This window comes from Ovis canadensis, chromosome 12, assembly GCF_042477335.2.
Source record: "Ovis canadensis isolate MfBH-ARS-UI-01 breed Bighorn chromosome 12, ARS-UI_OviCan_v2, whole genome shotgun sequence".
Classification (NCBI taxonomy): Eukaryota; Metazoa; Chordata; class Mammalia; order Artiodactyla; family Bovidae; genus Ovis; species Ovis canadensis.
Genome location: NC_091256.1, coordinates 34,900,905 through 34,913,602, shown reverse-complemented (window position 1 = coordinate 34,913,602; position 12,698 = coordinate 34,900,905). Strand labels below are relative to the sequence as shown.

Below are 12,698 nucleotides of genomic sequence, written 5' to 3'. Positions count from 1 at the left end.
TCAATCTCTCTGCCCTCTGATATGGGGCTTCCCTTGTGGCTCAGCTGGTAAATAATCCGCCTGCAATGCGTGAGACTTATTGGATCCCTGGGTTGGGAAGATCCCCTGGAGAAGGGAAAGGCTACCGACTCCAGTATTTTGGCCTAGAGAATTCCATAGACTGTACAGTCCATGGGGTAGCAAAGAGTCAGACATAACTAAAGGCTTGTGGAAGATTCCTGATGGGAGAGACTGACTGAAATTGGATCTTGTTCTGATGGGCTGGGCCATGTCCAGTAAATCTTTAATCCAATTTTCTGTTGATGAGTGGGGCTGTATTCCCTCCCTCTTATTTACCTGGGGCCAAACTATGGTTGGGCTTCCCTGGTGGCTCAGAGGTTAAAGCGTCTGTCTGGAATGCAGGAGACCCAGGTTCAATCCCTGGGTCAGGAAGATCCCCTGGAGAAGGAAATGGCAACCCACTCCAGTACTCTTGCCTGGAGAATCCCATGGAAGGAGAGCCTGGCAGGCTGTTGGAAAGAGTCGGACATGACTGAGCGACTTCACTTTAAATTATGGGTGGAGGTAATGAAGATAACAGCAACCTCCTTCAAAAGATCCCATGCATGCACTGCTACACTCAGTGCCCCCAGCCCTGCAGCAGGCCACCGCCAGCCCACACCTCTGCCGGAGACTCCTGGACACTTACAGGCAAGTCTGGGTCAGTCTCTTGTGGGATCACTGCTCCTTTCTCCTGGGTCCTAGTGCCCGCCAAGAGTTTGTTTCCCAGTCCTATGTAAGTTCTGGTCGCTCTGTGGTGGGGTTAATGGATACCTCCTTCAAGAGGGCTTATGCCATACCTGGGTCTGCAGCACCCGGAGCCCCTGCCCCTGTGGCAGACCACTGCTGACCCATACCTCCACAGGAGACACTCAGACACAAGAGATTATCATACTGAGTGAAGCCAGTCCGGCAGAGGAGAAGTGTACGACATTCCTTATATGTGGAATCTGAAAAGAAATGATACAAATGAACTAATGAAACAGAAAGAGACTCACAGACAGAGAACAAACTTACAGTTGCTGAGGGGAAGGGTCTGGGGAAGGAATAGTTAGGGAGTTTGGAATGGGCAGGTACACACTGCTGTATTTAAAATGGATAACCAACAAGGAACTACTGTATAGCACATGGAATTCTGCTCCATGCTATGCAGCAGCCTGGATGGGACGGGAGTGTGGCGGAGAATGGATACATGTATACAAATGGCTGAGTCCCTTCATTGTTCACCTGAGACTATCAAAACATCGTTTGTTAATTGGCTATACCCCAGTACAAAGTAAAAAGTTTTAAAAAAATAAGGTGGAGTTTTGGATGAATGGAGAGAGAGAGAAGTGGATTGACATATGATAAACAAATACAGCACAAATTAACTGTATAATCTTTGTGGTGTTTATTGTAAGACTCTTTCAACTTATGTTTGGAAATTTTTTATAATAAATTATGGGGAGGGTGGGAAATGACCTACAAAAAGTGTTTTTTCAGGGTCTTAATACCTATACATACTTTGTTTCAGATAGTAATGCCCATGCCACAAGACAAATCTAATTATTTTCTGTAAACATAATAATGATACCCTGAATTTCCAGTAAAATCTCTTCACTGGATACTCCAATGTGTGGACACTATCTTCAAAATTCTGAGCACAATATTTCAAACAGAACATCTTTTATTTTTCAATCAGTAATTGCTATACAATAGTCCTTAACTAATTCCAAAAAATAAATTATTGAAACCCCTATGGTATGAAAATTGAAGAATTTAAAATCTTATTTTAAAAAATAGTGTTGAGAGACAGAGATTCCAAAAGAGCCTCTAAAAAGTCCTTTCATATATAAATCAACTATTTGCTTGCTTGCTCAGTTGCATCCTATTATTTGCAACCCTACAGAGGGTAAACCTCCAGGCTCCTCTGTCCATGAGATTTCCCAGGTGAAAGTGCTGGAGTGGGTTGCCATTTCCTCCTCCAGAGGGTCTGCATGACCCAGGGATTAAAGCCACATCTCTTGCATCTCCATTGGCATTGGCAGGTGGATTTTTTACCCCTGAGCCCCCTGGGAAGCCCAAACCAACTATACTTCTATATTAAAAAAAGAAAAGAAACAAATTTTCCTAAATATTTTCATATTTAACAAAACACAAAAACAGCAAAATAAGTAAATTATTTTTAATTTCTTAATATTTCAAAATAATAATTATTACAGAAAAATTAGACCTTTCAGGCATGACCTAAATCAAATCCCTTATGATTATACAGTGGAAGTGGCAAATAGATTCAAGGGATTAGGTCTGATAGACAGAGTGCCTGAAGAACAATGGATAGAGGTTTGCGACATTGTACAGGAGGGGTGATCAAGACAATCCCCAAGAAAAATAAATGCCAAAGGGCAAATTGGTTGTCTGATGAGGCCTTACAAATAGATGAGAAAAGAAGAGAATCTAAAGGCAAAAGAAAAAAGGAAAGATATACCCATTTGAATGCAGACCTAGGAGAGATAAAAAAAAGCCATCCTCAGTGATCAATGCAAAGAAATGGAGGAAAACGATAGAATGGGAAAGTCTAGAGATCTCTTCAAGAAAATTAGAGATACCAAGGGAATGTTTCATGCAAAGATGGGCACAATAAAGGATAGAAATAGTATGGACCTAACAGAAGCAGAAGATATTAAGAAGAGGTGGCAAGAATACACAGAAGAACTGTACAAAAAAGATCTTCACGACCCAGATAATCACGATGGTGTGATCACTCACCTAGAGCCAGACATTCTGGAATGTAAACTCAAGTGGGCCTTAGGAAGCATCACTACGAACAAAGCTAGCAGAAGTGATGGAATTCTAGTTGGGCTATTTCAGATCCTGAAAGATGATGTTGTTAAAGGGCTGCATTCAATATGTCAGCAAATTTGGAAAACTTAGCAGTGGCCACAGGACTGGAAAAAGTCAGTTTTCAATCCAACCCCCCCAAAAAAGCAATGCCAAATAATGTTCAAACTACCACACAATTGCACTCATCTCACATGCTAGCAAAGTAATGCTCAAAATTTGCCAAGCCAGGCTTCAACAGTACAAGAACTGAGAACTTCCAGGTGTTCAAGCTGGATTTAGAAAAGGCAGAGGAAGCAGAGATCAAATTGCCAACATCCACTGGATCATTGAAAAAGCAAGAGAGTTCCAGAAAAACATCTATTTCTTTTTTATTGACTACCCCAAGCCTTTGACTATGTGGATCACAACCAACTGTGGAAAACTCTTCAAGAGATGGGAGTACCAGACCACCTTACCTGCCACCTGAGAAATCTATATACAGATAAAAAAGAAACAGTTAGAACCAGACAAGGAACTATGTACTGGTTCCAAATTGGGAAAGCAGTGTGCCAAGGCTGTATATTGTCACCCTGTCTATTTAACTTCTACACAGATTATATCATACGAAATGCCAGGATGGATGAAGCACAAGCTGGAATCAAGACTGTGGGGAGAAATATCAATAACTTAAGATACACAGATGACACCACTCTTATGGCAGAAAACAAAGAAGAACTAAAAAGCCTCTTGATGAAAGTGAAAGAGGAGAGCGAAAAAGCTGGCTTAAAACTCAACATTCAGAAAACTAACATCAAGGCATCCAGTCCCGTCACTTCATGGCAAATAGATGGGGAAACAATGGAAACACTGACAGACTTTATTTTCCTGGACTCCAAAATTACTGGAGATGGTGACTGAAGACATGAAATTAAAAGATGCTTGTTCCTTGGAAGAAAAGCTATGACTAACCTAGGCAACACATTAAAAAACAGAGACATTACTTTGCCAACAAGCTTCCATTTAGTCAAAGCTATGGTTTTTCCAGTAGTCATGTATGGATGTGAGAGTTGGACCATAAAGAAAGCTGAGCGCGGAAGAATTGATGCTTTTGAACTATGGTGTTGGAGAAGACTCTTGAGAGTCCCTTGGACTGCAAGGAGATCAAACCAGTCAATCCTAAAGGAAATCAGTCCTGAATATTCATTCATTGGAAGGACTGTGCTGAAGCTGAAGCTCCAATACTTTGGAAACCAGATGCAAAGAACTGACTTATTGAAAAAGACCCTGATGCTGGGAAAGATTAAAGACAGGAGGAGAAGGGGACGACAGAGGATGAGATGGTTGGATGGCATCACCGACTCGATGTACATGAGTTTGAGCAAGCTCAGGGTGATGGACAGGGAAGCATAGCATGCTGCAGGCAATGGGGTCACAAAGAGTCGGACACGACTGAGCAACTGAACTGACTGAACTGAACAGCAAAATTAAATATTTGCCATCCCTTTCTCACTAGACCATGGTTTCTCAATACCAGTTTTAGCGTTTGGGGCCAGAGAAATCTTACATGCATAGAGTTGTCCTGTGCCATGTAGGTTGTTTAGCAACATCCTTGGCCTCTACCCACTAGATGCCAGTAATACTTGTTTCAGTCATGACAACAAATGTCTCCAGACGTTCCCAGAGATTCCCAAATATCCCCAAGGCGGAAATTGCCCCTGGTTGAGAACTGCTCTTCCAGATTCTTTTCTTAATAGTTCTTTTTCAGTATCTCAATGAGTTGCATACAGATGCATTTTGCTTTTTCCTGGATAAATCACACATCAAGAGGAACTTATTCTGTACATTTTTTAATCAATTTACATACCTAATGTTACTGCATTTATAAAGAAAATTTAAGTTTTGTGTGTGTGTGTGTTTTCAGCAAGTGGACTTCTGCTATATTATTTACATTTGCATTAAAAAATATATATGTCTTAGAGACTTACCCATGCTAATACAAACAGGCTAACTGCACTTCAGCTGCTATATACAACAGATATTTAGTATTTACTGGTAGGATATATATAAGAAGGAAACGGCAGCCCACTCCAGTATTCTTGCCTGGAAAAATCCCATGAACAGAGGAGCCTGGAGGGCTATAATCCATGGGATCACAAAGAGCCGAACACGGCTTCATGACTAAACAACAAGGACAAAACCTTGTTTTCTTTGGAATCCTAACTCTCTAATTACAGTCATTAAAATCCGCCTGCAACGAAGGAGATGCAGATTCAATCCCTGGGTCAGGAAGATCCCCTGGAGAAGGAAATGGCAACCCACTCTAGTATTCTTGCCTGGAAAAATCCCACGGACAGAGGATCCTGGTGGGCTACCGTCCATGGAGTCTCAAAGAGTCAGAAAAGACTTAGCAACTAAACAACAACAATATGTTAGTTTATTCTGTCCTCCCTGTTGATGGGTGTTTTGTTTGTTGCCCGTTTTTCAACACTGTAAACAACACTGCAGGGAACATCCCTTGTACATGTTTTATTCCTTTATTATTACCTTAGCCATACATGTGTTTTCCAAGGGAGAAGCAGAATACTAAGTTACAGAGTAAGATCACTTGAAACTCTAATGGGCACCACCTAATTCTTTTCCAAAGTTGCTCTACAATTTTACTTCCATTGACAGTATTAGAATGCCCAAATATTTCTGTTGTCCATATTTGAAAGGAAACAGATTGAAAAGGAGTTCTTGAGTTGAGCCATGTTGAATTTATAGCCAGTGTGAACTCAGTAATGGGTTTCCCTGATGGCTCAGACGATAAAGAATCTCCCTGCAGTGCGGGAGACCCAGGTTTGCTACCTGGGTCAGGAAGATTCCCTGGAGAAGGGAATGGCAACCCACTCCAGTATTCTTGCCTGGAGAATTCCATGGACAGAGGAGCCTGGTGGGCAACAGTCCATGGAGTCGCAAAGAGTTGGACACAACTAAGCGACTAACACTTTCACTCAATCTTAGGAAAGTCCCTTGAAATCTTTCAACCTACTGCCTATTGTCAGTGTACTAGTTGACAACTGAAGGTGTTTTTGGCTGACTGTGACGAGGTTAAGGATATAGTAAGCAAAATCGTTCCTCAGTTCCAGCCTGTCTGAGCCCACAGCACCTTCACACTTTGCAATTAAATTTTGGCGACTTGGCAGGTAAAGGTGGGGTGAACGTGCGACCTGGAATACCAAGGAAAGTTGGGACTACTCTGGGCTCCAAGATTGCCTTGGAGCTCTGAGATATCTTGAAGGAAAGTGTGGAGGGAAGCCAGTCTTCTTGCCTTTCATTGATCTGTGGTTGGCCAAAACAAAAATAGGACTGGAAAATAAATGTAGAATTACAGAAACATCTGTCAGCTTTATCCAGGATGGGAAACCAGTTAGGTTAAGTCTTCTGTCTGGAGTAAGTATTCAGAGCTCTCATTTTCCTCTGCCTGGTTCTCCTGGCAGCAATTCAGGAACTGTAAAATTCAGATACTCTTGAGACTATGATTCTACTCATTAAGTACTTACCGAGAACTTATTCTGTTCCAGGCACTGGCATCTGTACTGGGAAATCAAAGGTGAATAACAGACACTCCAGCTCTCATAGAACTTATTTTCTGATGGGGAGGAAAGGGCATGGTGGTGTGAGGTTGATGCAGTGCAATCATCTGGGTTCTGTGAATAAGAGAGGTTTTTCTCCTGGGATGCAGGAGGGCAGTGTTTCCTGTGCCTGAGAGCCTCAGTAATTTGAATATTTCTATTCAGTGTTTCTGAGAATTTATTGGGGTTGATTCCTTGTAAGTCTCAATGGGGGCCACTGAGCCTTGGAGAGGAAGGCAGCTGGGTTAGGAGGAGATTCAATCCTTCTCCCAGCAAGATAGTCAGTGACACTATATCAGAGTCTAGAGAAGATGTTGCAAAGGTGGTTTGGCGGCTCTCAGGGCTCTTGGGGACATGAAAAGACCCAAAGGGCATTTCTGGCTGGGGTAATATCCAGCGGTGCCCCAGAGTGGACACTGAAGGGAAATTTCCTATACCATTACATGGTATAGGAAATGGTGAAATTTATTACACCATTGCTAGAGATAAAAGTTCTGCTGAAAGAGCTATAACACTTCCTAGGTCAGAACGAGTGTCCCAAGGATTCTCCTGCCAATACCCAAAATGACCCTGCACCGCACAGGGCAATCAAAGGAGAACGCTGCCCAGGAAAGTCCCTGAGTCCATGGGGACAGTGTGGACAGTCAGGCCCTTTGGCAGCTATAAATTTGGATTCAATGTAGAATATGGGGTCAACTCTCCACTTACACTAGTTTTTTTTCCCCAGTGTTCTATTCAATAATGTGTCTAGGCTGGTTTTTGCAGGTCTTACCAAAATTGTAAAAAGCTCAGAATTGTGAGTCACTTGAACTGGGAATAATTAGAAAAATTCAGGAGAGTTGATTTGGGGGACAGAAAAGAGCAATCATGTCAGATGCAAATGCAGGCTTAGGAGGAGCCTTTGCCATGAAGGTACTCTGTGCAGGGAAAAGTCTTTATAAACCTGAGCCTGTGGGTGTTGTATGTGTGTGTGTGTGTGTGAGATGGAAGGGGCTTAAAGACATCTCAGCAGAGAACAGACTATTTCAGTAAGAGCTTAGTCATTCAGTTGTGTCCAACTCTTTGCAACCCCATGGACTGTAGTCCCCCAGGCTCCCCTGTCCATGGGGATTCATCAGGCAAGAATACTGGAGTGGGTTGTCATTTCCTTCTCTGGGAGATCTTCCCAACCCAGGGATTGAACTCAGGTCTCCAGCATCACAGGCAGATTCTTTACCATCTGAGCCAAGGATTAGTAGGAAAGCTTTCTGTCTCAAGCTCCAGGGTTACTAGGTTCCTTCTAGTGCAAAGAGGCTGGCAGTAAAACATGGAACCATAAAGTCAGAAAGACATGGGGCTTTGGGGCGAAGGACTTGATGCAGAATTAGTGCCTCTTGCTGTGTGAATTATCCAAGGCAAAGCAAAATGAACCTATAGCAACCCACCGAAATACTGGGAAAGAATTATCGAGAAAAGCATCTGGCACAGTGGATCTCAATCAGGGGCAACTTCTGCCTTGGGGACGTTTGGAGACGTCTGGAGACATTTTGGTTGTCACGACTGTGACGAGCATTATTGGCATCTAGTGGGCAGAGGCCAGGGATGTTGCTAAACACCTCCATTGCACAGGACAACTCCATACAAGTCAGAATTCTTTGGCCCCAAACACTTATATTGGAGAGGCTGAGAAACTGTGGTCTAGTGAGAAAGGGATGGTAAATATTTAATTTTGCTGTACTAAAGCATATTTTGAAAGATTAAAAAAATTAAATTGTGTATTTACTCGGCTGTTTTGTGTTTTGTTAAAATATGAAAGTATTTAGGAATAGTTCTTTTCTTTCTATTTTTTTATATAGGAGTATACCCACCTGCCAATGCAAGAGACATAAGAGATGCAGGTTCTATCCCTGAGTCAGGAAGATCCCTTGAAGAAGGAAATGGCAACCCACTCCAGTATCCTTGCCTGGAGAATCCCAAGGACAGAAGAGCCTGGCGGCTATAGTCCCTGGGGTCACAAGGAGTCAGACACAACTGAGCACGCATGCACATAGCTAATAGACACAGGAAAGGTTTTTTTAGGTTCTTTTGGAATCTCTCTCAACACTATTTTTTACATAAGATTTTAAATTCCTCAGTTTTCACACCATTGGGGTTTCAAGAATTTCCTTTTTGCCATTGGTGAAGGACTATTATATAACCACAGTGGTGATCTTGGAGTTGAGGGCAAAGAAGAAGAGAGCGGAATGAGAGAGCTGAGGTATTGGTCAAGAGAAATTGTAGTCTTGTGTGTAATATTTCAATTTTTGCAAAGAGAAAATGTGCATGCAAATACCTTGCAAAATTAAAAATTAAATTTAAAGAGAGGGAAAGAAAAGCTCTAGTGGTTCAACCTCTGCAAGGGCAGGAAGGCTTTAGATGAAACTACCAGAAAACAGTAACCCTTAGAACTGGTGCAATGATCTGGGACAGGATTGTCCCTGTCTGTGGGCAAAAAGGCATGGCTTTATTAAAGTCATTGTGAATGCTCTCAGTGTAAAAATACAAATCTTTCACTTGGAGAATTCTTTGCTGGGAAGGGAGGCTATGTATCAGGTGGAAAGTTGAACCAGATAACCTATAGGATGTAATTCCTAGAAAGCAGCCTAATCACCAGATACATAATGACAGCAGCCACACTCTACCAAGTATTCACATGTGCCAATCACAGTGCTAAGCACTTTCCATGCGGCTTCTCAGTCCATTATCATGACTGTGCAGGTGTGTATAGGTTTTTTCATTCTACAAGTGAGGAAACCAGGTTCAGAATAAGTAGTGAGCTGAGATGGAAAGACAGGTCTGTCTTATATCCAAGCCCACTTTCTTTTTTTTTTTATTGGAATATAATTACTTTACAGTGTTGTTAGTTTCTGCTGTACAACAATGTGAATCAACCATGTGTATGTATGTATGTATATATATATATATATATATAAAACACCTCCCTCAAGAGCCTCCCTCCCACCCTCTACTAGGTCATCAGCAAGCACCTAGCTGAGCTACCTTGCTACACAGCAGGCTTCCACTAGCTCTCTATTTTACACATGGTAGTGAATACCTGTAAATGATACTTTCCCAATTCATCCCACCCTCCCCTTTCCCCTCTGGGTTCGCATGTCCATTCTGTCTGCGTCTCTATTCCTGCCCGTTAATAGGTTCATCTGGACCATTTTTCTCACTCTCTTAAGCATGATGCTATACTACACCAGAAATTAGGGGGCCCTGCCCACTTGAAGTGGGTTAGGGTTTTGTAATTAACACAGGGATGCATGGTCCTTTTCTAAAATGCTTCCCAGAGCTCAAAATAGCCCTATGGCTTACTAGGCACCATGGAATCGTTTCTCCATGTCCAATAAAACGAAGTTGCCTTTAAAGAACATTTTTCTGGATCTGACATTCCTCAAATGCTGTCCCAGGAGCTGTGTGATAATGGAGTTTCATTGTCATTGAAAGAAGTTGGAGGAAAAGGGAAATGAGTCCCAGGCGGGGCAGATCTGAATGGTGTAGCAGAGGAAACGTTGTCCCCATGAACACAAGCAGCTGGGTGTCTGGATGTATCATAAAATTTTATTGTGAAATGCACAGATGATGGGCCAGCTGCAAAGCATCAGGAGTGTTTATCATGATCTCCCAGCACATTCTGGCTGTGCTCCCCTTTGACACTGTTTTTTGTGGGCTTAACCTAATTGAGATGAAGACATCAAAATGACTTCAAGGTGTAGCCCTTCTGGGAGGCCCACCATAGGCTTCCCTCTCTGAAGGTCCTTGTACCATTTGTCATGATGAGCTGGACCACTAGTGGGGAATAAGTAGTATTAACATGAGAAGATGGCACGACCTGGAGTCAGTTTACTGAACTTTGCCTGGACATCTTTATATTACCGGCTTCATCAGTTATCAAGCTCACAGGGAGGCCATCTTATTGGCTGGACATGGTCAATGAACAAGATCACCAAATGCTACCATGCTATACAACTATGCATACATGTGTTTGTGTTTTAGTGAATGAGACGATCTACAGCCTAAAAATAGTTTTATCCTCTCCCTTTCTCTCCAGCCATCCCATGTACCTGGGCTTCTGTAAGCAATCTATCTTTGGTAACAATTCCTTCATTTAGATTAAACTTTGCCTTTTCCCTTAAAGTCACGACATTCTCAACCAGGCTTCCTCCTCTAAAACACAGAACTCAGAAAAGGTTTTGAATGACTCTTGTTTTCTCTCTCAAGGATAATACATAACTAGTACCATTCTAGATACATAGGAAAGATGTTAAGTTGTTACATACAAAGCTTGCATTATGCATTAAGACTTAATTTATTTACTGCACTCCAGTAGAGAGACACTTACTTACACCTAAAAACTTATACAGCTATAAGATTAAGCCATAAAATCTCATTATGGAAATACCTCTTACAAGTTGTCAAGTGCTATGGTTACCAGGGGGAAAGAGTGAGGGGGAGGGATAGATCAGGAATTTGGGATTGACATGTACATTTCTATATACAAAATAGCCAACAAACATATTTTTTATATATATAAATATATATATAAATAACCAACAGGGGCTACTGTATAGCTCAGAGAACTCTGCTCAGTATTCTGTAATAACCTAAAAGGAAAAAGAATTTGAAAAAAGAATAGATACATGTATATGTATAAATGAATCATCTATTGTACACCTGAAACTATCACAACACTGTAATCAACTATGCTCCAATACAAACTAAAATTTTTTAACCAAAAATTAAACTCATTAGTAGAAGAGAAAAAAACAAGTTGCCAACTGCAACAACCCCTTCTTATTCATTAATTCCTAATGATATCCTGAAAAGTGACCAACTAACCTCTACCTGAACCACTCAGTCATCAGAGGCAGCAAACATTATTTATGGAGAACTCTCACTACCAGAGCTTTCCAGGTGACTCAATGGTAAAGAATCTGCCTGCCAAAGCAGGAGGTGGGTTTAATTCCTGGGTCAGGAAGACCCCCTGAAAGAGGAAATGGTAACCCACTCCAGTATATTCTTGCCTGGAGAATCCCATGGATAGAGGAGCCTGGTGGGCTACAGTCCCATAGGGCCACAAAGAGTAGGACACGGCTGAGCACCCATGTACTCAGTGCCAGAAATTATTCCTCTGAATGTGGAAGGAAAGGACCAGATTGTGGGGAGTCTTGAAAGCTAAATCATTCAAGACATTTGGACTCCATCTCATAGGTAGTAGCCCATTAATTCCCCTGCTCTCTTCAGGGCCAGCACAATCCCAAACATATTCTCCTCCGATTCTGCCAAATCCTATTCTGTTATTTCAAGGAGCAGCATCGTCAGAACTGCTGACAAGTTCAGAAAGCCAATGCAGAACCACCAGGTAGATGCTATCAGTAGGTAACGCCATTCATCTCTCTCACGGGAATTTGCTTGGCAGGGTAGACAGTGCCTGGAGGAATGCCATCCCTGCCTGTAAGCTACCAAGATTCCCCTGTACCTCCTGGGACAGCTTGAAAACAGCCCATCAAGATGTCTTATCTGGTTTTTCCACATCAAGTCTGGGCTGAGGTTTTGGGCGTCAAGTTGCAGACTGAAGGGAGATTTATGGTCCTGTTATCAGCTCTAGACAGTGAGAGGCTGTGGTCACATGGCAGGGAAACAATTACCCTGCAGGGAAGGCCACAAGTAGGGCTGCTGGTCGCACCTGGAATCACCTGAGCTCATGCAGTCCCCGTGAGCAGGGGCACTGGGCTGAGTGCTGGAAATAGAAACGTCCTACAGGTCCTGGGAAAACAGCTCCATCCACTCAAATGCTATGAGTACAATCACTTACGAGCTCAGATAGTATTGCCCACAGCTAAATCCAGTCACATATTTCTGCGCCTTTAAATCATTTCAGCAACATATAAAACAGAAAGCATATCACAGCTGTTTGTGGGTAAGGAGGTCATGATACCTGGAGAGGGAATGAGAGGATGCCTTGGGGGCTTACTCATGCCCACGCTCACACCATGGAAGGGGCAGGCTGTAGGCCTGTGCTGGTAAACTCCCACCCTCCAAGGACAAAAATGAGATTTAACAAGACTACCTCTACAAGTCAGGCATGGGCAAGAGGAGTAGGCAGAAATAAATCCTATCGTCATAGAGACCATAGGTCTTCTCCAGCTCAAAGTTTCTTCAACTGTGGACCTTCACCTCCTCTTCTCACAAATCCTCCTCCTCAACCATATATACATATAC

General features: G+C 42.4%; 1 non-coding gene across 1 annotated transcript; it reads left to right on the top strand.

Annotated features, from left to right (window-relative positions):
• Window positions 1-360: 360 nt before the first annotated feature.
• On the top strand, window positions 361-433 carry TRNAS-GGA (transfer RNA serine (anticodon GGA)). The gene has a single exon. It is a non-coding gene; the product is annotated as a tRNA-Ser (tRNA).
• The last annotated feature ends 12,265 nt before the right edge of the window (window positions 434-12,698 follow it).